At 30.2% G+C, this 26652-nt stretch overlaps 2 pseudogenes; both read left to right on the top strand.

The window, feature by feature from the left end:
* The first annotated feature begins 7666 nt into the window (after positions 1–7666).
* Positions 7667–8750, top strand: LOC149576596 (germin-like protein 1-1 pseudogene; annotated as a pseudogene).
* Positions 8751–24033: 15283 nt separating this feature from the next.
* On the top strand, positions 24034–24951 carry LOC149576597 (germin-like protein 1-1 pseudogene; annotated as a pseudogene).
* Positions 24952–26652: the final 1701 nt, after the last annotated feature.

Below are 26652 nucleotides of genomic sequence, written 5' to 3' on the forward strand. Positions count from 1 at the left end.
TATATAATAAGTTACATGTGTCAAAAGCCACGTATGTCTAAATTAGTGTTATGCCAACTTTAGACTACAATAAAATATGAAATACTAACGATAAAGATATAAGACCGACTCTATGGTTTAGGTATGCATACATTAATAAACTAAATTCGAAAGAATCACATTGATATCTATTGTATAAAAAAAGTTATGTGTGTCAAAAACAATGTCACTCTTTAAAAATCAAGTTTTTGATATCATACCAATTTTGGTAGGAGAAAAAATAATTCAATAAATTCAATTTAAAAAAAAAAATTAAAAATATATATTTAGAATCTAGACACAAAATACTAAAAGACTCTAGTTTACTTCATCTTCAAATTCCTAACCGTTAAATGGGAATTTCCATTTGAAAGTGAATGTTTTCTTGAAAATTCAGAGTTCAGTGTCAATTTAGGCAAAAAAGTGTAACCCACTATTGTGGGTTCACCAAATAGGGTGATTAAATCCTTTAATATTGTCACACCTAATAGTATATTTTGTAACCTTTAACATGGTTGGCTCTTAACCGATCTCACTTTAGAAGAGTGAAAAGTGGTCGCATGTTTCTTGGTGATTTTTCCCAAATTGGGTTTTGACGTTAAATCCTAGTTTCATACATGTGTGAATATTGTTTCCATGATGCATGTTATTTACTATTGTTTATTTATGTTATTCAACATATAATAAACAAAGAGTCAGTGATGTGATGAGTGAGTTAAGTTAATATTGGCCGCATGGTTTTAGAAGTATGAACAAGTTGTTTAAAGTTGTTAAAAGTTTAATTGGTACATCCAGACATGAGGATAACAGATTCACCCCCCTCTTAGTTATTTTAATCATTCTAATGTATGACAGAGAATTAAAGAAAAGGAGGATTAGGGCAGATAACCTTGAATGCTACCACCAAATTCTAGAGTAATAAATCACCCTTCTCTAATAATATCTAGAGATCAGTACAAGACATAATCTTCCACTACAAATAAATTCCAACTTATCAAAAAGGAAGTATAGGCCCAGCATCGATGCAACATCCACTTGGTCAAAGAAAAAAATTGAAATAGGTAAAAGAATCAAGAAAAAACACACATTATGCCAATTAAAAAAATAGATCAAGGCAGAACATGAATAACCATTCCAAACACGCAAGTCCCAACAGCCTGCTCTTGAAAAATCTAAAAAAACCCTTCACACCCATCCCTCTAGGAACCCAACCTTCACCATCAAAATCCTATTTAATAATAAGGAAGGGATAACTCTTCATGTAATTAGAAAATGTGTCACTTAAATTCAAATCCACAAAAACATCATTAAAGGGATGCCAATAGTAAAGGATGCTGAGGGAAGAGTACCTCCAAATAACTATATATAGAGAACCCTTGATGTTCTTCAATAGATGCAAGGTAGAAGAATGAAACACAAAGAGACTATATGAAGAGAAATAGAAACCAAATTAGTGATGCCCCTTGACCCAAACTAGGGAAAATTTATATCTAAGAGGGAACACTAAGGAAAGGTTCAAACAAGTGTAGGGATAATATATCCTTATATCAACTTAAATGCCTTCAAACAAGGATGAAAACATCCCTAAAGGTACAAGATCTGAGAAGGAAAGGAAACCCTAGGACCATATTATTTTTCACTAGTTCTCCTGATTTCATACTCCATTAAAAAATTGAAGATATAAATAATGTTGGATTGATGGCATGAGGAATAATGAGAAATGAAGATAAGAAAAATATGATATTAAGTAGATTGAGGACATGCTTTCAGGCATTTCAAAACTACATATTTTTTAGATTGCCACTTTTTGGCACACCATGATCCTGCACATACCCTAACATCTATTTATAATACATTAAATAAATATGAGTTTAAATATTTTTAAATTTTTGTTAAGTATTCGAATAATTGCATGCAACGATAAGACATTAGTTATAAATATAATAGACCATAAAGTGTATAAATGTACAAATTAGTATTTGGGAATGGTAGTTGATATTAGAAAAAATAATGTATATGAATGAACCTTTAATAAAATTAATTAATTAATCTACTAAGACACAAATAAATAATGAACTTTTTTAATGTAAGTGTACAAGATAGTTGGTCTTGGTAATAACACCACATGTACAAGTGAAAACTATTTTAACCTATGCCATGCACACATAATTAAAAACATGAAAGTATTATCATTATGATATTTTAACTAGATAGATGTGAAGATATTCCAATAGAAAAATGTGGAAAGGTAATAGACACATTCATTGAAATGCTCTTTAAATTTGTCCTTCAGAAAAGGAAGTTGTTAAAAATAAAAGAAAAATGAATTAAAAAAATTTCCAATATAATATAAAATACAACCATTTTACCACTTTCATTGAATTAGTTAAAATCTAATCACTATAGTATTTTTTACCAAAACAATTTAGAATGTGACTAATGTATTGTAATAAATTGCATATTTTATTTGATCACAATCTAAAATGAAATAAAACCATTTTGTCCATAAAATTTGTTGTTGTATTAATTTTTGCCATATGCATTTGGACCTTGAATAATATTATCATGAGTTGTGTATTTGATTTGATCTCAATTTAAAACAAAACACACCATTTTGTCCCATTGCATGAGTTAGTCAAGATCACACTATTATATTAGTTTTTTGTCATATCAATTTGGACTAAGAATAAAAAAATATATTGAGTTATTTACAACATGATCACAACAGTAAAAAAACACAACAATTTAGTCAAACCAAATGAGTCAATCGAGATTACATGTGTCATACATAGTTGTAATAGTTATTGTGAGATAGATTTGAATCACAAATACAATTTCATTACAATTTTAATGTTGAACTTGATCAAATTCCCAATCCAAAACAAAACACAATCATTTTGTTCATTCAATCATACAACTATATTAATTTCGAACATATGAATTTATACCATTAAGATACTATTACAATAAAAATTAAATTTGATCTTAGGTCACAGTAAAACCTGACAATCTTCGCCATTCAAATAAGTTAGGGAATAAGTTAACAATCTTACACATTTGTATAAACTTTTCTATATTTCTCACAATAAAACACTTTAATTTTATTCTCTAGTCAAACAAGTAAGGCAATAAGTTAGCAATCTTACACACTTGTATAAGCTTTGCTATATTAATTTGGACCATAAATATGATGTTTTAATTGAATTGGATTTCAATCTAAACAAGAACATAACCATTTTGTCTTGCCAAATGAATTACTAAAGATCACACAACTTTTTCCATGAAGATATAATATCACGATACAAGGAATGTTGAACTTGAAGTAATCAACCAATGTAATCCACCAAATAATTCGATCAAGATCATATAGTTGTTATACTTTTCCTACCAACATATGGACCCATATGACTTAACATATCAAATTTGAGATCATTCCAAAATGAAACCCTGATTAACATTATGCATATATCCAAATTATGAGTATCAATTGACACCATAATATTCACTATTACATAACATTAAACACTTTATGATTACAGAATGATACACACATTTAGATTATAATACAAATAAAATATGAAACAATGAGGTTTGCATCTTCCATTAGACTCAACCATAGGTTTCACAAATTGTACATAGGGTTGATTACTGATTCTCCATTAGATTTCTTGGCTAATAATCTTGCACACTCAATTCACACATCAGTAGTTCAAGAAAAATGACATGTATACATTTAAAATTAATCTAGATAATTACATTAATCAAAACATCAATCTTTCAATTAAATAACTTTTTCCTCATTTCTACGCACATATTTGATCATGAAAAATTGCACAATTAAAGTATTAATCATATTTCTAATCCTAAATTTATTCACTGTACTACACCATTATTATGCATGCTTATAAAATATCAAATAACATGATTAAGAATTTTAAAGAAAAACATCACATGACATAAAATAATATAATAATGTCTAGTCCATCAGATAATGTCTTGGCATATCAAGACATAATGTATCAAAATAAAAATGTATCAGATGTGCTACGATGGATCGGGGCAAAGCCTCACATTCTCACAAACATGAACTACTTTGAAATCAAATCCTTTAACTAGTTTGTTAATTTGACAATTTTACATATTTGATTTGTTAGAACATGTATGATTTGATTCCACTATTATAAAATTGTTGAGCTTAAAGGTGGTTAAAATATGCTTTATGTTTCATTCCATTTGGCATAGTTTAATATTTTATTTTATTTTTTGGACTCCGCTCTTATGTAGTCAGAAGCAATGAATAATAATATCTCATCTACTCATTTGTATAGTTTTAGTCATACTTCAAAAAATTAGTGTGTTCATAGCTATGCCACCCAGACCTTAGTATGTGCATAGCTATGTTACCCAGACTTGGAATTTGATGGTCATATTGGACTATATATGACATGCTAGAAATTTGTTAGACTATATGCATTGTTAGGCTAACTACAAAACTATCAATATGACATTTAAATTTATTACTAAAGCGTCACTAAGATTTTAGTTTATATATATATATATATATATATATATATATATATATATATATATATATAATCTTATGACATGTATCATATATATCACAATTCTATCTTATTTTATATTATATATGTTTGTATAAAAACTTATTTCTATGTTTATATATGTGTGTTTCTATTTTGATTATTATACATTTATCTTGTTAAAATATAATAAAATAAATTTTAAAAACTTAGTTTTAGCCCTTTACAAATATAATTATGCAATATTTTTTTATTCTTTTTTATTTTTTATATATTGATATTAATTTGAATTTATGAATTTAGAAATTTGATTATTTTATTTGAGATGTTCTAAATATTACTAATTTAAAGGTACAAGTTCATAAAAAAATAAATTTGGTAGCCTTGAGTATTATTTATTTATTATTATTTATTGAAATTAATTATTGCTATATATTGATTTTGAATAGACTTAAACCCAAGATCGATTCTCTTTCCTAAGTTCATAAAAACTTTTTATATGTTACTAATTCATATTAATTGTTTTCTAATTTATAAAATATTTAAATTTAAAAAAAAATTGAAAAAAAAAATTAAAGTAAAAAAATTGATAGCTAATTTTTTTCTAACATAAAATGAAAGCTATTAAAATAAGTTACTTAGCCATAAAAAAATCATATGACAGGTAGTGGATGCTAGCTCATATATGTAGTATGATGAGCAATATAATTCTAACGGTTATGTGTTATGGAAGATAAAATGACCGATTCAAAAATTAAATTCTTACTAGATATTCATATTATTTTCTACAAAATTTCTTTAATTATCTAATGTATATTAATAACATTTTATGAAGAAGAAATTTATAGTCATAGTTTTTTAAAAGTGTTTGGTATGAAATGTGTATTCCATACAAGTTTGATTGTATGCAATGTAGTTGATATAATGTTGGTTGGCTATTTTCTTTTCAATTATTTTGATAAATTAATGTTGTTAGGTAATTGTGAACTGTAAAGATCTTTGACATGACAAAAATATTATTTATATTATTTGATGTTTAATATTGATAAATATTTAAAATATCTTTATTTTATTTTCACTATACTTGTATTATTTTTTGTGTTACAAATTTGGACCATGGATATAATATTATAAAAGATTCTTATTCAATGTGATCTCCTGTCTAATATAAAATACAAATATATTGTCACTTTCATTGAGTTAGTCAAAATCATATTATTATAATCTTTTTAACAAAAAAAAATTTAGAATGTGAATAATGTATATGTTATTTCATCTCAATTTAAAACATCAATTTAAAACAAGTGTCACATAATGACTTGCACTTGCCGGAAGTTGTAATAGTTTAAGATTAAAAATATAATAGTTAAAAAATAATGAGTTGAGGTAAGTTATAATAGTTTAAGAATAAAAATTTAATAGTCAATTGTAATGATGTTAATTTAATATAATTTAATCAATATTTATTTATGAGCAAAACTATCTTCAAACATATTTAAATATTTGAAAATAATAATTTCTAAAAAATATTATCATTCAAACTATATATATTTCTAACATAAAAATATTTTTTAATTTATAATATATAACTATTATAGCCAAAAAATAATTTTATAAGTTTTATGAGTTTGATATAAGTCTTATGTGTTTCATATTTTATATATATTTCTTCCTTAAATATAGACTCAAATAATATGAACCAATCTAACTAAAATAAAATATTTTAAATTATTTTAGAAATTAAGATTTGACATATAAACATTAGAAAAAATCAAAAGATTAAATTAATTATAAAAATACTTACATTTCATTGGTTGAAGTAGAAAAAAATAATAACTCGTTATGCACAAGCGATTGCAATAGTATGTGCCTCTAGCAAATACAATAAAACATAACCATTTAGTCCATCAAATGTGTTCCTTAGGCCATATTGTTGTATTGATTTTTGCCATATGCATTTGGACGTTGAATATTAATATCAGCACTATTAAATTAGTTTTTTGTCATATCAATTTGTACTAAGAATATAATATTATTAAGGTGTTTAGAACATGATCTAAACATAAAAAGAAAACACAACAATTTAGTCAAATTAAATGAGTCAATCGAGATTATATGTATCATACATAATTATAATAGTTATTGTGATATGGATATGAATTACAAATATAATATTATTATAAATTGCATGTTGAACATGATCAGATTTCCAATTCAAAACAAAACAGCCATTTTGTTCATTCAAATGAATGAGTCAAAACCATACAGCTGTATTAATTTTGAACATATGATTTTATAACATAAGAATAATGTTATAATAAAAATTGAATTTGTTCTCAGCTCACAATAAAACACAACAATTTTCTCCAGTCAAATAAGTTAGGCAATAAGTTAGCAATCTTACACATTTGTATAAGCTTTGGTATATATATTTGGACCATAAATATGACATTACAATTGAATTGGACATTGAATTTGATTTCAATCTAAACAAAAACGTAACCATTTTGTCTTGTCAAATGAATTAATATCACGATACATGGAATGTTGAACTTGAAGTAATCAACCAATTTAATCCACCAAATAATTCGATCAACATCACGTAGTTGTTGTACTTTTCCTGCCTACATTTGGACCCATGCGAGTTTACATGTCAAATTTGAGATCATTCGAGAATGAAAACCAACCATTTTGTCTGATCTCAAATCAGTCAGTGAAGATCAGGGAATACTGTTCGTTTGGCAATGGGAATACAATTTGAATAGGTATATATAAATTCTTAAAATTTTGAATTCTTCGTTTGAATGCATCATATTGGAATTGGAATATGAAGTAAAATAGGAATACGTATTCTAATTTTGGTCCAAAAATGAGGTTTTGCAATTCCATTCAAATAGGTGTTATTGGACTAAGTATTCCTATTCTACTTTTATTTATTTTAAAAAACATAAGTTTTAAGATCAGTAAATTCCCCATTAAATATTGGCTGAACCAAACAGAAAACAGAAATACATAACCCATTTTTTATTCCATAATAGCTATTCCTATTCCGCAACCAAACAGACCCAGCAAGTTTGAATATGCAAATAACAAGATGCGGTGCGAATTGAGGCGCATGCAAGAAAGCTAAAGTGCAGTATGGAAAGGGACGCGTATAATCTTTATTCTGTTCTCTATGCTGACAATATCCACTCTATGATATTTCAAATGGACGAGAAGACGTGTACGTAATTGCAAAATCATCAAGCAATTCCTATAAATGTAGGATCCCACAAGGCAATAATCTCATTAATCTTGTCATAACTTACTCTCTGCTTATTCAAATTCACAATGGCATACTTTTGTGCTTCTCTACTTTTAGTTTTACTAGTCCCCACAATAACGGCAGATCCAGACCCATTGCAAGATTTCTGCGTAGCAGACACTTCATCTTCTACCATTTTTATGAACGGTCTGCCTTGTATAGATCCCACCAAGGCTTCTGCAAAGCACTTTACTTCATCCATTTTGAGCAGTGAGGGAAATACGTCAGCCAATATATTCGGATTGAGTGTGATTTCCACAACAGCAAACGTTCTCCCCGGCATAAACACACTTGGGATAATAATGGCTCGAGTAGATCTGGCAGTGGAAGGAATACTTCCTCCTCACACACACCCACGAGCCACTGAAATAATCTACGTTTTGGAGGGAAAACTCAATGTAGGGTTTGTTGACACCAACAACAAGCTTTTCTCTGTAGAAATCAAGGCAGGAGATGTTTTTGTGTTTCCCAAGGCCCTTGTGCATTATGCTCAGAACATAGGAAATGGCCCCGTCTCTCTTATATCGGCTCTTAACAGTCAGAATCCTGGTATTCAAACCATTCCCTTGGCCACTTTCGCTTCCACTCCTGCAATTCCAAGCAGTGTTTTGGCAAAGTCATTCCAGATCGACGTTGAAGATGTGGAGACTATTAGAAAGAAGCTTGGTGGTAGCTGAATTATTGATTTTGTGTTAGGATATTCTCATGGTGTTCTTGTTTTGGTTTCGTATGATTCTTAGTTATCAATTCCTATAGTTTAAACTGTTAGGATTTTTATTGTTGACCACTAATTGTTGGTTCACTTTCACAAATAATTCTATACATATATCCAAAAACATTTATAAGCTTTATTCCCAATAAAATTTAGTGTGCCAATCTTTTTTCAATATTTGTTAAAGTCTATCAATTATCTATGTACGTACCCTGTGGTATTCCTATTTTATTTGCTTTAATGGAAATGGTATGCTCTTGCTTTTTTCATTCAAATGGTTTATATTAACCTTAAAAGAGTATTATTATGTCTAACTTATGATAAGTACTCAATATATTCATATCTAGTTTTTAATTTTTAATAAATTAAAAATATTTTATTAGATTAATATTTCTACATAGTTGATATTATTATGGTGTGATTGTTGACTTGTGGTGATTTTGTTCTTGTCATCAAAATTGTGATCTTCTTAAGTTGTATTTTTTGAAAATAAAATAAGGATGAACTCTCTATTTGTAACATTATTTATTCACAATGTCAGATAATAAACATTGCCCCTTTAAAGCTAAGTTCCATTCACACCAGTTAATTGATAATTGACTATATTAATCTTATTTAAATGATCAACAATAGAACCACCTTCTAGCATACTATTAGTTAATATTTATTCACAATAAATACCTTGTTAAAAGCTATGTAGTTTTCATACATTTTATCCAGTGCCAAAATCAGGTCTATTGTTTTAGTTTCCTTTGATATTTTAAAGCCAGAAAAAAAAAAGCTATATTATTCATAAAAAGATTCTATAAAATATGTTTTATTTCACATCTTTTCAATTTATAATATTCTTTGTCTTTCCATCTAGATTAGGAAATGCCATTTCTATTATATATGATCTTTATTTTACATCATATGTAAGTAATTATTTTGGTTAATGGAATAATTGAATGTAAGATTTTAGTCTATAATGTTACACTTCAATTTTAAAATTCCCTACAAAGTGATTAAAATACATGGCTTTGATGCTAATTATTTGACAAAAAGTAGACTAGAGCAACAAAAATGTATTTAAAAAAATGTAAAAAATAATATAAATCAAAATATTTAGAAAATGGAAAACATAATTCATGTAGTTACTAATGTAGGCTACATTCATAAAGAAACAAGTGTCCACTTTATTTTCATTATCTAGCAAGTATAAAAATATAACGTTAGGATTATCAAGATGGAAATAATAATTACATACAAATATATCCAATATCAAAAAATAATAAAACACATAGAAGAGCATGTAAGACGAATTTTTTTAACATGGGTCACCCAATCCCTTAGCTACATCCACTAAACAATGAGTCCAATATTCTTATTATCTAGTGATTACAACTCGATCAAAATCTGCAATGTGTTATATTTGAATACTATTGCAAGAAGCTACAATCTCATCATACATTATGAAAACCCTAACCCTAAGTCATTTTATACAAGATTTTTTTCTCTTACAAAATTAGGGCTAGAATAAGTCATCCAATAGAATCCCACTCTTTCCTAGGACCCCATAAGGGGTGCTGCCTCTTGATCCCTTGTCTTGGGGCAGTTCCCCTGAAGCCATAGAATAATATGAGGAGAAATCATGCTAAATGAAGTAGGGAGAATTTAACCTCCAAGTCTGATTAGGATCCACATAAATACATTTAATCTAATGTCTTGTTGGATTAAATATTAACTCTTTATCAAACCTTTTAGGTAATTCAAAAAAATTAGTTTACATGCCAAAATCATAGTTAATCAAGCAATGTTCCAAGAAGCTTCTACTAAGTGTGCCACTCTCAAAATCATAAATGAGCTCTTCCCTCATTCCCCAATTAAAGGGTTATAGTTCCCAATCCCCATAGAATGAGGTTTTCCTTCCAAACTCCTTAGTTAATTGATTTGAGGGTAAAACATAACTTGCAAAATTACAATCAATGTTTAAAGCTTACAACATCAACAATCACTAGATACCAACACTTTAACTTTTCATGAACTTAATGATCCCATTTTAAAGGAGGAAAAAGGTTTTATAACCCTTATCACAAAGGTAAAAGTGAAAAAGAAACATTAATTTTTTTTCAAAAGAGTTAGAATAATTTGTAATATTGTAGATCTAGGTAAGAAAGAATAATTTGTAATATTTTAGATCTAAGTAAGAAGAGTCATATTTAGTTATAAATTATACCCATATGAATACCATTATAAATTTAATTAGTAAGAACCTTTTTCTTAGTGTGAATAAGTTGAGCTAGAATGTTTAAATCAACTATATACTTCAAATTAATGTCAAAAAAGGATTAAAAATATTAGCTCATCTGAAATATACCTTTATTATTTACGTTATTTAACAAATTTACAATTGCATGACTAAGTTATTAACATAATAATATTAGGGCTAGATTTATGTTCCGAGGAATAGACCAATTTTCCAACATAAAATAATTACAAGAGCGCATCACTTGTTAGAGTGAGAAAATAAACTACGACACTAAGAAAGTGGAAAATTTCATTTATCATCTCATAAAACTTCATTTTATTTTAGAAACTAATGTAGGAAGAAACTTCTTGTATCATTTAGACAAAAGGAGTTTGCAACTCACTTAAATTTGAGTCCTTTTTCAATGTTAATTGTAAAGACACAAGCAAAGGCTTTAAATTTTTGAATATTTATTGTGATCTTTATTGGGAAAATAATACATTCTAGTACTCTATATATTTTTTATATTTTTTATTTGCTTTCAACTACTATATTTGTATTTTCATTTGGTTACAAATATTATGCTATTATGATTCAAATTCCCTCTAAACATTTTTGCTAAAGAGATAAAGAGTGAATTTGAAATGTTTATAGAAGGAGAATTAAATTTCTTTCTTTGTTTATGAATAAATTATAATAAGAATGGAATCTTTATATTACAAACTAAGTATCATAAGGACTTGTTGGTAAAGTTTGGAATGAGAAAATGTAAAGAAGTATGTACTCTTATGTTGATAGGATGTAAGTTTACTTCTACTAATGATTCATCTAATTAAAATTAACTAACACACATAGGATAGACATATCTAATGTTGTTAAAAGTGTTACATGATTTGAAGAAGAGCCAAAGAAAAACACTTATCATCTATAAAAAGAAATTTCAGATATTTTCAGGGAACTTTAGATTATGGTCTATGGTATGATGGATCTACAGATTTCATCTTGTATGCTTACACTGATGCACATTGGGTAGGTAATCTTAATGATAGAAGAAGTATTACTAGAGGAGCCTTCTTCATTGGTGAGAGATTGGTTACTTTTTTGAGAAAGAAGAAATATTTATATATTTGTCTATTGTTGAAGCAAGGAATGCAACTATTGCAAAATAAAATATAAATAATTGATAGGGAAGAAGAAGATGTCAAAGGAAATTGGTATAACTTTTGATGAACCAATAGTTATACATTACAATTTAATACTACATTATCAATTTATCGAAGAATCCAATGATACATTTTAAGAATTAGAATATATAAATAAAGTATCATTTCCTAAGAGAGAAAATGACATAGAAGGAAATGATATTGAAATTAATAAGCTCTAAGATTGAATATATCTTTACTAATCCTTTGTGTAAATAAGCCTTTGAATATTTTAGATATATCCTTGGGGTAAAGGCTCCACCTTGTGAAAATAAATTTATACAAGAATACATTAGTCTAGAAGTTAAAAGAGCATATTTGTACACCTGAACTTGATGCTTGGTGTCACTCTTCAAGTGAGTAATCACATTATATAGAGATAATCTTGAGAGTTATTTTTTGATCAGATTTTGTTCCTAGTTCTTTGTGATGCACTATTTTACTTTTGGTAGTTGGTATATTACCTAGTTTAGAGGAATTATATAGATCTATAGCACAAGTAGAAATATTATTTTAGGTATTTTTAATAAATTTAACATTACTTGGAACCTCTTTTCATTGATGTCAAAAGGGGAGAGACCATGTGAAAAATATCCATCTATGGGAAGCATTTCCTAGTGGAGAATGAGTATGTCTAAGGGAGATCTTTGTTGAGGATATTTAGGAAGTTATGTTAAGATGTTACTTTTTGATTGATGATTTTTAATACATATCTTTCCATCAATGCCAAAGGAGGGTGTTTTAAAAGTTAGATGGATTTTTTTTATAACATGGATTTGAAATTATTTCTTGCATTTACTTTTTTCATTCATATCAACATATGTTCAAAAGTTTCATAATGGAGTTAGATAGAGTTAGATTTTGTGTGTTCTAAGCTATGGATCAAAATAGTACAAACAATGAAAAAAAATCTTGAGTATCTAAGGCTACATATGTGTTGAAGGATGAGTATAGACCTTATGTCTATGTTGCCAACCCTTTAAGTGTGATGTTTTGAGTGAGTGAACACTAGTTGGAGATCAATGAAGGAGAATAATGCTAGAGGGAGTTATTGCATTTTGCATATAGCATGTTAGTGAGATGAAATTAAGGTTTGCAATAATAGAGCTTGATAAAAGACTCATAATATTGCATGCTTCAATATTTATGAGTCACTTGGTTCATGTTGTGACTATTTCTAGTGTATGGCATATGGATTATTTCTTTTCGGAGCTGACAAGATGATGTAGCATGTTGTTTTATGTAGTAGGGATTAATTATAGATCATGGTGTATAATATGGATATGGCAATTTTTCTTAATTGTATAAGGTGTCTTCTGCATCTCAATATGGTCAATTTATTTATTTGTGCATTTGGGAAGTCCTAAGAAGCCTACCTAGTTTATTAGTTATAACTTATATAAAGAAAAGCAATTTTCTTAGATTTAAGATATTGGATGAAGTTGTATGTTTTGTGCACATAAAAGTGTCACACTTCTATAGACCAGTATTCATGAGAATATCCATGATGAAGAGCATCCCAAGAGGTTTCATATAGCTTCCTATCTATGAAATGAAAGAGATATGAGATGGTGGCTCTCAAATGAACCTAGCTAAAGCAACCCTTGCAAGGTGCACCATAGAATGGAAGATTCAAAGAGTAGAGGTAAGAATGCCAATGTTCAAGAATCAATAAAGTGCAATTCAAATGCAAGATCTAACAAAGAGAGTTACAAGATCCTCCTAGTTATGCTATGTGATCTAAGCTAGAGCATAAATGACACTAAGCTAATAAAAGTATGCCATGATGAAAGGAAAATGAAGACTAATCTAAGAATGCAACAATGCTCCAAATGTACCAAAAGGTATAAGAAAACCTATAGCATAACATTAACATAAAGTAGAATGATATGAGAGTGTGAGGAGAGAGCCTCCTTTTAAAGAGAAATGGAGAGTAGAGATTAAGAGGAAAAATCAAGGGTGGAGAATGAGCCTTAAGTGATCCATGTGCACAAGAATATCACTAAAGAAAGATCAGTGGTGGAGTTTAAGAGGAAAAAAATGTGTGGAGGAGAATAAATATTCCACCCACCTTTGAAAGTGTACCCCTCATGTGAGACAAAAGCAAATTTTTCTTATATTTAAAATAGGAATAATTTTTTTCATGTGCACACTTAACATTTTGGGGATTTTTATTTAATTAAAAGGTAGAAAATTATTTCAATTAAATAAGAGACTTAGGATAAGGAGGTCAAATGATAGGTTTTAATCGAATAAATAGAAAAGTGTTGATTTGATCAAGAATAAGAAATAGATAAGTTGAGTAAAAATGGTAGAGAGGGGGCTCATAGTCTAGATAGCCATTTTTGGGTGATTATATGTGAAAACATTGATTGTGGAGATTAGAGTAGAGATGAAGAATTTTTAGATATTTTGGAAGAGGTTTAAGTGGAATTTGTTAATATAATAAGTGTGCTTCATTCAAACTATTAAAATAGGTGTTTTGTCATTAGTTAGTTTATTGTTTGGTTTCTTAAATCCTTGAATGAGGCCTTAACCTTCTCATTTTAGATATTGAGTATTCCTTAGTGTATTTAACCATCTATCCTTAGGAAGTGTGTTCTAGTAGTGATCATCTTCTCATCAATTCCTAATAGGTTTGGAGACATTTTAGTAGGGATTCAATACATTAATAGTAACTTGTCCTTTCATAGGGATACATGCACTAAATGTATTGTATCAAAACATAATAGGTTCAAGACTCCTATAAGACTTATTTTTTTATATCAATACATGCTCATGTGTATATCATTCCCAATAGGACTTTTCCCTTAACAAGGTTTTCCTAGAAAGTAAAATTAATTGAGTTATGGTGTTGATATTTATCTTGTTATGAACTATTATATTCTTTGTGTATGATTTGATTAAGTTTTAAGTTTGTAAGTATTGAACACAAATAAATCATTCTCTCCCCCCCTTTTCATTGTGTGGTATGAATTGTTATTAATAATATTTCATAATGAGGAGGCCTTGATCACTCCATCCATCTATGCATGTTGGTTTTATTCATGTCCCACTTTGTGGGATAGATTTTCCCATGATATTTTCCCTCTTTCCTCTAGTTATTAGAGGTTCCATTATAGTTATACATGTGTACCTAACATGGCCTTATAGTTCAGACCCATATTACATTATTATACTCCCTAAGTTACACGTAAAGGTTGTTGTTATAGTAAATAGATATTTTTCCATTTCACTCTTGACTTAAATTTACTTAGGTGAACATATTTACTAGGATGATTTTATCTATTCAAGGGTATTATTTTAAGAGGATATTAGTGGGAATTAATTTGAATACACCTCCTCACATGATATGATTGAGTCTAATTTGTACTCTACTCTTCTACAGAGGAAGTGGTTGAGCTCCATAAAAAATATAGTTCCTCCAAGTTGAAACACTTGTTGCAAATTTTTCCATATCTCTTGACATATTTTTCTTGTATAAATATGCTAGCTTGGCTGTATTTAGCATATTGAAGTATATTAGATATTGCTTTCTCCATACTGGATATAGTTCTAGATATATTGGGTGTATTCTATTTATCATATTGAAATACTTGGGTATTTCATATATTGCAGTTTTCTCTTGATGTTGGGAATTCACATCAAGTTTCTCTAATTCTCTTATTTAGTTCATTTTATTTATATTTATGAGATCTAACTCCTTAAGTTCAATTCAAATATTTATATCTACTTTAATACAAGATTCTAGCACACATCAATGTACAAATAATATATGCCAACAATATTATATCACTATAAATGATCCAATTTGTTTACAGTATCCATGTGTTTCCTAATAAGTACATACATTATTTATGAACTCAAATATGTTCTATTTCTAACTCCATGAAAATGTTATTTTTCACTCTAATATATTGATGCATTATTATTCAATTACTTAATCTATTTTTTAAGCCTCCATGATTATTATTTTTTGAAGTGAAAATCACATTTTACTTTAAATTTAGTAAACTAGAAGGTATGATATCAACAATAACTATGTAGTACTATATATATATATATATATATATATATATATATATATATATATATATATATATATATATATATATATATATATATATATATATATATATATATATATATATATATATATATATATATATATATATATATATATATATATATATATATATCACTAGTTTGTTTGTAGTTTGTTATCATTTTTTTTTCCTATTTGTTGTCTCTTCAGTTGATTGTGTCTCTTGAATGACTTTTTTTTTTTCAACTAGTTCCATGTAGTTGCTTTGTTTTATTTTTCTTAATGATTTAAGTATTTAAGTTATCTTGTTATAAAGGGTTTCAGGCCCACCTCAAAACCTTCTTTCACTTAATAAAAAATATTTAGAATTTTTTTTTTTTTCAAATTAAAAATATCTCCTATTTGACATCATGTAAAGGTGTTAATCTACCTATTGATTTTTTTTTTCTAATTATACCCACATAATATAAAAACTCAAAAACTCAGAGAAAATAATATGGTAACAAAGAATAATCTGATATGTATTGACTACATCAGTTACATTTGTATGCTTCATTAAAGTAAAATATTGAACTGCATGACTTATAACACAAATAAAATATATAACATGTGTCTATAATTGGAAGATGAAAAGAAAAGAAATCATTAAATTGAATATTGACTTAAATGTTTAATTTTCATATTAAAAAAAATTACATTAAAATTTGAGGGGTTTAGCATTAAAATATTTATTAAATTTATTATTATTTGATTGGTAAGAGGCTAAAGTCAAGATTAATTATTATTATTTATTATGTTCAAGTAAAGTTGAATTGAAGACCTCCCAGATGAGAGGCTCACAATTTTACCATTGTGTTGTAGAATTTTGCCTTATTAAAAATTTATTATTTAGTACATATAAATTTATTTTAAAATTAAATGATTTAATTATTTTATTTTAAACAAAATAATATATAATCTAAAGTAAAATCAAACATGAATGCAAACAATACATTTAATTTTTTTTTTTACAAATAAATATTTACATGGTCATTTATAAAATAGTGGGTGGAAATAGTTACATCTTCAAAGTGAATACATGATAATAATTATATAGTAGTAGAGTTGAGAGAGTCCACAAAAATGTCCTACCAATTAATATCATTCTTATCATCTTTGTCACTTAGAGAAACAAGGAAAATAAGAGGAGCTAAGAAATAAAATTTACTAGAATCAAATCAGCTTGTTGCACCTAGATGATTGAGAATCAACACAACAATTAAGAAGAACATATATAAAAGATTCATCTACAATAAAACTTGACTAGATTGTCCTTGAATCTTTAGTTATAAATGTTAGCTCTTGTTTGAAGGAGTACATAAAGATTTCTAAAACTATTAATGAAAACATAATCCAATTTGTGTAGGATTAGAGTTCAATCATCTTATGAATTATCTATAGCTAAAAACTTCTGGTCCAAATGACTTGGTAAACTTTGGTTCAAACATTGCATGCTTTCAAAATAAAGTAGAGAAGGGTGTTCGAATGAGTCCTATTGTCCACCAAAGAATATTAACTAGCCATTGCACCTTTGGATGCAATGGGTACATTGAAGTGTACAAGTACTTTATAGAGTTAAAATGGAAACCATTTGTAGTTTTATTTGTCTATGAAAATTTCATTGAACCCACATATCCACTATAAGTTGCATTGATTTGGTTGGGATCACCATTTTCGTAGAACTTTAGCATCCCCAATATTGTGCAGAGAAATTTAGGCACTGACAAGGAGAGCAATACATTTGATCCTCCATCATAGAGGATTCAAAGAAATTAAGGAACAGAAATATGCATGCCAAGATTTTAGATTGAAAGAGACTAGGGAATATATCACTTTCTAGTTGGTATAATTTGTTTCTTTGATAAACATGTATTAAATATAGGTTCTATGCATAGGCTATAGAGACATTAAGCCCACTAAAATTACATGCTTGACCCAATTATCTATTAAGAGCATCCATTTTATGGCATGCATTGGCTCAATAATTAGTGAATTAGATTCACAAAATTGGTTTATTAAATCCTAGTGTCATACATGTGTGAATGTTATATTCATTATGCACACTATTTACCATTTTTTATTTATCTTATTTGACATATACTAATAGAAAGCTAGTGATGTGATGAATAAGTTAAGTTATTGATAAGTTTCTATATTGGCAGAGTGGTTTTATGAGTTTGAATAAGTTGTTTGAAGTTGTTAAATGTTGATTTGGTACATCTAGACCTGAGCATAATATATTCACCCCATTCTTAGTTATTCTAATCATTCTAATATAGGGGGAGAATTATAGAAATGAGGATTAACGGAGACAACCTTGACTCCTACTACCAAGTTCTAGAGTGATAAACCACCCTTCTCCAATAATTTCTAGATCAGTACAACACATAAACTTCCACCACAAATAAATTCCAATTTATCACAAAGAGAGAATAGGCTCAACATCAATGCTACATTGGCTTGACAAAACAAAAAACAAAAATAGATAAAGGAACCATCAAACAACACACACTATGCTAATTATGAAAATAGCTCAAGGCACAACACCAACAACGCTTCCAAACACCCACGTCCCAAACCCCAACCCCCCCTTGAAAACTCTAACAAAAAACCTTCACACCCACCCATCTAGGAACCCAACCATCACTATCAAAATCCTTTTTAATAACAAGGAAGGGATAATCTCTTCATGTAATTGGAATAGGCCTTACCAAAATTCAAATCCACAAAAGCATTAATAAAGGGATATCAATAGTAAAGGACGATGAGGGAAGAAAACCTCCAAATAACTATATATAGAGAACCCTTGATGTTCTCCAATATATTCAAGGTAGAAGAATGAAACATAGAGAGACTAGAGGAAGAGGAATAGAAACCAAATCAATAATGCTCCTCGACCCAAACTAGGGAAAAGTTTACGTCTCAGAGGGAACACTAAGGAAAGGTTCAAACAAGTACAGGATAATATATCCTCATATCAACTTCAATTTCTTTAAAGAAGGATGGAAACAACCCTAAAGGTACAAGAGCTAAGAAGGAAAGGAAATCCTAGGACCATATTATTTTTCACTACTTCTCTTTATTTCATACTCCATCAAAAAATTGAAGATATTAAATAATGTTAAAATTAATGGCATGAGGAATATTGAGTAATGAAGATAACAGAAATATGATAATAAGTATATTGATGTTTATTTGGTTGATTATAATAAAAATAAATAAATAAATAAATAACTTCTGTAATAAGATATTAGTAAGCTAGAAAAGTAATATGAAATAATATCTATTTATAATACATTAAATAAATACGAGTTTAAAGCATTTATATTTTCTGTTTAAGTATTGGAAGAATTATATTCAATGATAAGATATTAGTTATAGATATAATAGATCATAATGTGTATAAATGTACAAATTAGTATTTGGGAATGGTAGTTGATATTAGAAAAATTAGTGTATATGAACAGGAACCTCTATTAATAATACATAATTCTAGTAGAAAGGAACATTTAATAAAACAAATAAATTAATCTACTAAGTCACAAATACACAATGAACTTTTTATATGTAAGTGTATAAGGTAGTTGGTCTTGGTAATAACACCACATGTATAAGTGAAAACCATTTTAATCTATGGCATGCACACATAATGAAAAACATGAAAGTTTGATCATTATGATAGTTTAATTAGATAGATGTGAAGATATTCCAATAGAAAAAAATTGGAAAGGCAATGGACACATTTATTGAAATGCCCTTTAAATTTTTCCTTCAGAAGAGAAAGATGTTAAAAATAAAAGAAAAATGTTTTTTCTTTTAATGTAATAAAATACAACCATTTTGCCACTTTCATTGAGTTATGCAAAATTATATTACTATAGTATTTTTTACTAAAACAATTTAGAAAGTGACTAATGTATTGTAATAAACTGCATAGTTTATTTGATCTCAATCTAAAATGAAATGCAACCATTTTGTCCATGAAACGTGCTATTTCATACTTCTCTACCCTCTTCTTTGAGGACTCTCCTCCTGCTGATAATGAAGAAAATATTATTTTGTCCTGTATTCCTTCCCTTATCACTCAGGAAATGAATGATTATCTCATGCGTCCTATCTCTTTGGAAGAGCTGGAGGCGGTGGTCTTTGGCATGCCTAAGGGGAAGGCTCCTGGTCCTGATGGTTTTCCAGTTGAATTCTTTCAGGAATTTTGGGACATCATTAATCATGATTTTTTGGAGGTGGTTAAAGAATCCTATGCTAGCAAGCAGATGCTTCGAGCTTCGAACTCTACATTCTTGACTCTTATTCCTAAGAGAGAGGGTGCTAATCAATTGGAGTTTTTTAGACCAATTGCCTTATGTAATGTGGTCTACAAAGTTATTACTAAGCTGATTGCTGAGAGACTGAAAAGGTGGCTTCCCATTATTATCTCAGAAGAACAAGGTGGTTTTGTTGCTGGAAGACAAATTTTGGATGGGGTGGTTATTGCTACTGAGGCTATTCACTCTATGGCTACTTCAAGGGAGAGAGCCATGTTTGTTAAGCTGGATATGGCTAAGGCCTATGATAGAGTTAAATGGAGCTTCCTAAGGAGTATTCTTCTTTCTTTTGGATTTAGCTCTGACTGGGTGAGTTGGATTATGAGTTGCGTTACTTCTGACTCTTTTTCTATTCTTATTAATGGTCAACCTTTACAACTATTTGGTGCTTCTAGAGGCCTCCGCTAGGGTGACCCTCTCTCCCCATATCTATTCATCATCATGGTTGAAGGCTTGGGCAGATTCATTAAGCATCAAGTGTCCCAGAATTCTATTCAAGGCTGGCGGTGGGGTAATGGCTTACCTTCTCTTTCCCATCGTCAATTTGTTGATGATTCTGCTCTTGCCGATCTTGCTAGGATCAAGGAAGCTGAAGCCTTTCGACATGCTTTGGACGTTTATTTGGCAGCTTCAGGCCAGAAAGTTAATGAGCACAAATCTTTCATTTACTTTTTTAACACTCCTGATTCTATTCAGCACAGGATTGTTGGTATCCTACGATTTCGGATAGGTTCACTTCCTTTGACTTATCTTGGCATTCCTATTGTTGTTTCCAGGCAGCCACGTCTCTTCTGGCAAAATTTGATTACCAAGCTTCAGGATAAGGTAAATCATTGGACTCATAGATGGCTTTCTACTGCTGCCCGGGTTACTCTTCTTCAAGCTGTTATCCAAGCTCTTCCTACTTATAGAAGCATGGTTCATGCTGCACCTATTTACTTTCTCAAGGAGTTTGATGCTCTTTCTCAAAAATTCCTTTGGAGTGGTAATTTGCGTAGTACTAAATGGAGCTTGGTTAATTGGGCAACTGTTTGTAGGCCTAAAAAGGAGGGCGGTCTTGGTCTTCGTTCTGCTCTATTGAGTAGACAAGCTTTGGCTACTAAACTTTATTGGCGATGGTGCTCTGGACAGCATCAACTTTGGGCTCATATTATCACTCATAAATATTTTCATGGTGCTGATCCTTGCTTTGTTTCTGCACTTCCTCTTGAAGGTCGTGGCTCAATGGTTTGGCATACTTTGAAGACAGGTGCGATGTTGGTGAAGAGGGGTCTGTTCTGGATATGTAAAGGAGGTTCTCAGGCTTTGTTTTGGTCTGATGCTTGGGATGGATTCCCTTCCATTTTATCCATATACCCTCATCTTCAGCCTCTTTGTGACTCTTTTCTGGCTGCTGGATGGGATAAAGTGGCTCATTACAAGACTCCTTATCAATTGGGACCTATTGTTGGTTATAGATGGAAGCATTCCTCTGATTGGCCTCCTGGAGGTACAGACATAGATCGTCAGGAGCTTTCTCAAATTCTGGCCTCTAGAGAGTGTTCCTCTTTGCTTGGTCTAGATGTATTGGCTTGGGGCGGTACCTTGTCTGGTAAATATCATGTCTCTACTGGGTATCAGGAGATAACTAGACAATTATTTGGGGATGCTGAGGTCCCTTGGTGGAAGCAATTCTGGAATAAAGTTTCTTGGTCCAAGTGCAATTTTTTCATGTGGCTAGTGGCTCACAACTGTTGTCTTACCTGGGATAATCTTTGTAAATGTGGATTTCAGGGCCCCTCTTATTGTGTTTTGTGTGGTAATGGAGAGGAGTCTGTCTCCCATCTATTCTTCCATTGCTCCTATTCTACTCAGATATGGCACCTTTGGTGGAGCACTTGGGGTTGCTCTTGTCGACATGCTTCCTCTTTGCCTGAGTTCTGGGCTCACTTGGGTAGTGCTCCCTCCAAGTCTTCTTCTCTCCATGCTGCTTGGATTGCTGGCCCATCTTTCATGCTTTGGCATATCTGGTTGGAGAGGAATCGTCGCATATTCCAAGATGTTCGGCTTGGTGTTTTGCATCTTTGGTGGAAAATATCACATTCTCTCCAGGAAACTATTATTGTGAAGTGTGAGCTTGATGGGGGTATGGATCCGGTTGATCTTGCTATCTGTAATCGCCTCAATTTTCATCTGCAGGATGGGGTTGCGACTCATAGGTTTCCTTCTATGTCTAGGCAGCTTCACCATCAGAGGAAGGGTCGGGTTAACCGGGATGGGCACTGGACTCCTCCTCCCTGTGGAGTTCTGAAAATTAACACTGATGGTTCTTCTCGTGGGAATCCTGGTCTGGCTGGTATTGGTGGAGTGGCTCGTTGTAGTTCTGGGAATGTTAAATTTTTCTTCTCAATTCATAAGGGTGATTATACCAACAATCTCATGGAAGCTCAGGCTATTTTATATGCTGTGGAACAGTGTTGCTTGTGGGGATGGAGTAAGATTATTTGTGAGTCTGATTCCCAGGTTGTGGTGAACATACTTTCTTCGCAAGAGCTTGAGGATGTTAGTTGGCAGCTGGCCACTGTTGTTAAGCAGATTCTTTTCTTCTCTTCCTCTTTTCAGTTCATTAGGTTCAAGTATATTCCGCGAGAATGGAATAGACCTGCTGATTGTTTAGCCAAATGGGCTTCTAGTCATGATCCGGGTTGGAATATTAGGGATAGGGGACAACTGTCCTTTGAGATGTGCAAGAATTTGATGATCTTGTTGCTCAGGATCGAGCTCCTTGTTGAGCTCTCCTTGTTGTATTCCTTTCTATCTTAATAAATTTTTACCCCTCTTTTTGCATGAAACGTGCTATTTAAGTCACATTGTTTTATTAATTTTTACCACATGCATTTGGACTAAGAATTTAATATTATATTGAACTGTATAGAACATGATCTCAACATAAAGCAAACTGAGTCAATCAAGATTACATGTGTCATGCATAATTGTACTTGTTATTGCCATATGGATCTGAATCAGAATATAACATAATTATAAATTGTTCAACAAATTCCAAATTCAAAACAAAGCAGTCCTTTTGTTCATTCAAATGAATGAGTCAAAACCATACAACTGAATTAATTTATACCATAATTTGATCTCAGCTTACAATAAAACACAACAATTTTCTCGAGTCAAATAAGTTAGGCAATAGGATAGCAATCTAAGCAAAAACTTAACCATTTTATCAGATGAATTGCATGAGATCACACAACTTTTGCCATTTAGATATAATATCATGATACATTGAATATTGAAGTTCAAGTAAATCAACCAATTTAATCCATAGAGATCACGTAGTTGTTATTCTTTTTCTGCCCACATTTGAACCCATAGACGACTTAACATATTGAATTTGATATCATTCTAAAATAAAACCCAACCATTTTGAATACTAAGCTACTAGAAAGTTTGAATACGGAAATAACAAAAGGCGGTGCGAATGGAAGAGCTAAAGTGTATGGAAAGGGACGCGTATAATCTTTATTCTGTTCTCTATGCTGAAAATATCCACTCTATTATATTTCAAATGGACGAGAAGACGTGTACGTAATTGCAAAACCATTAAGCAATTCCTATAAATTTAGGATCTCACAAGGCAATAATCTCATTAATCTAGTCATAACTTACTTTCTGCTTATTCAAATTCACAATGGCATACTTTTGCGTTTCTCTACTTTTAGTTTTACTAGTCCCCACAATAAGTGCAGATCCAGACCCATTGCAAGATTTCTGCGTAGCAGACACTTCATCTTCTACAGTTTTTATGAATGGTCTGCCTTGTATAGATCCCACCAAGGCTTCTGCAAAGCACTTTACTTCATCCATTTTGAGCAGTGAGGGAAATACGTCAGCCAATATATTCGGATTGAGTGTGATTTCCACAACAGCAAACGTTCTCCCCGGCATAAACACACTTGGGATAATAATGGCTCGAGTAGATCTGGCAGTGGAAGGAATACTTCCTCCTCACACACACCCACGAGCCACTGAAATAGTCTACGTTTTGGAGGGAAAACTCAATGTAGGGTTTGTTGACACCAACAACAAGCTTTTCTCTGTAGAAATCAAGGCAGGAGATGTTTTTGTGTTTCCCAAGGCGCTTGTGCATTATGCTCAGAACATAGGAAATGGCCCCGTCTCTCTTATATCGGCTCTTAACAGTCAGAATCCTGGTATTCAAACCATTCCCTTGGCCACTTTCGCTTCCACTCCTGCAATTCCGAGCAGTGTTTTGGCAAAGTCATTCCAGATCGATGTTGAAGATGTGGAGACTATCAGAAAGAAGCTTGGTGGTAGCTGAATTATTGATTTTGAGCCAGGATATTCTCATGTTTTTCTTGTTTTGGTTCCATATGATCCTTAGCTATCAATTCCTATAGTTTACAGTGCTAGGATTTTTTCATTGTTGACTACGCATTGCTGGTCACTTCCACAAATAATTCCATACATGTATGGAAAAATATTTATAAGCTTTATTCCAAATAAAATTTAGTGTGCCAATCTTTTTTCAATATTTGTTAAAGTCTATCAATTATCTATGTACGTACCTTGTGGTTTTCCTATTTTATTTCCTTTAATGGAAATGGTCTGATCTTGCTTTTTTCATTCAAATGATTTATATTAACCTTAAAAGAGTATTATCATTTTCTACTTTATGATAAGTACTCAATATATTCATACCTATTTTACAATTCTTAAGTTTTTATAAATTAAAAATATTTTATTTGATTAATATTTCTACATAGTTGATATTAATATGGTGTGATTGTTGACTTGTGGTGATTTTGTTCTTGTCATCAATATTGTAATCTTCTTAGGTTGTATTTTTCAAAAGTAAAATGAGGATGAGCTCTTTATTTGAAATATCGCGTAGTCCCTTCAAAGTTAAGTTCCATTCACACAAGTTAATTGATAATTGGCTATATTAATCTCATTTAAATGATCAACAATAGAACTACCTTCTAACATATTGTTAGTTAATATTAGTTCACAAGAAATACCTTGTTAAAAGCTATGTGGTTTTCATACATTTTATCCAATGACAACATCAGGTTTGCTGTTTTAGTTTCCTTTGATATTTTAAAGCGAGAAAAAGCTATATTGTTCATAACAAATTTCTCTAAGAATGTTTTATTTTGGATCTTTTTGATTTATAATCTTTCTTGTCTTTCCATCGAACATTAGGAAATGTCATTTCTGATATATATGATCTTTATTTTGCATCACCCCTAAGTGATTATTTTGGTTGATGGAATAATGGAATGTAATATTTTTGTCTATAATGTTACACTTAAATTTTAAAATTCCCTACAAAGTGATTAAAATATATGGTTTTTATGCTAATTATTTGACAAGAAGTAAACTAGAGCAACACACAAGTATTAAACAGAATGTAAAAAATAATATGAATCAAAATAAAGAAAATTAAAAACATAATTCATGTAGTTACTAGTGTGGGTTACATTCATAAAGAAATAAGTGTCCACTTTATTTTCATTGTCTAGTAAGTATTAAAATATAATGTTAAGATTAATGAGATGAAAATAACAATTACATACAAATATATCCAATATTAGAAAATAAATAAATAAATAGAAGAGAATGTAAGGCACAAATATTTAACACGGATCACCTAATCCCTAAGCTACATCTGCTAAGCAATGAGTCCAATATTCTTATTATCTAGTGATTACAACCTTATCACAATCCACAATCCCTTATATCTCAATACCAATGCAAGAAGCTACAATCTTGTCATACATTATGCAATCGCTAATCCTAAGCCATTTTATATAAGATTTTTGTTTCTTACAAAATTAGGGCCAGAATAAGTTATCCAATAGAACTCCACTCTACCCTATGACCCTGCAAGGGGTGTTGCCCCTTGTTCCCCCATCTTGGGGCACTGAGCCCAAACTCGTAGGATAATTTGAGGAGAAACTATGTTGAATAAAGTAGGGAGAAATTAACCTCCAAGTCTAATCAAGATCCACGTAAAAACATATAATCTAATGTCTTATTGGATTAATATTGAATCTTTATCAAACCTTTTAGGTAATTCAAAAAAATCAGCTCGCATGCCAAAAATCATAGTTAATTAGGAAAAGTTCAAAAAAGCTTCTACTAAGTTCCCCACTATGAAAACTATAAATGAGCTCTTCCCTCATTCCCCAATTATAGGGTTATAGTTCCCAATCCCCATAGAATGGGGT

The sequence above is a fragment of the Cupressus sempervirens genome, chromosome 1, assembly GCF_028749045.1.
Source record: "Cupressus sempervirens isolate cs-2001-9-10 chromosome 1, ASM2874904v1, whole genome shotgun sequence".
Classification (NCBI taxonomy): domain Eukaryota; kingdom Viridiplantae; phylum Streptophyta; class Pinopsida; order Cupressales; family Cupressaceae; genus Cupressus; species Cupressus sempervirens.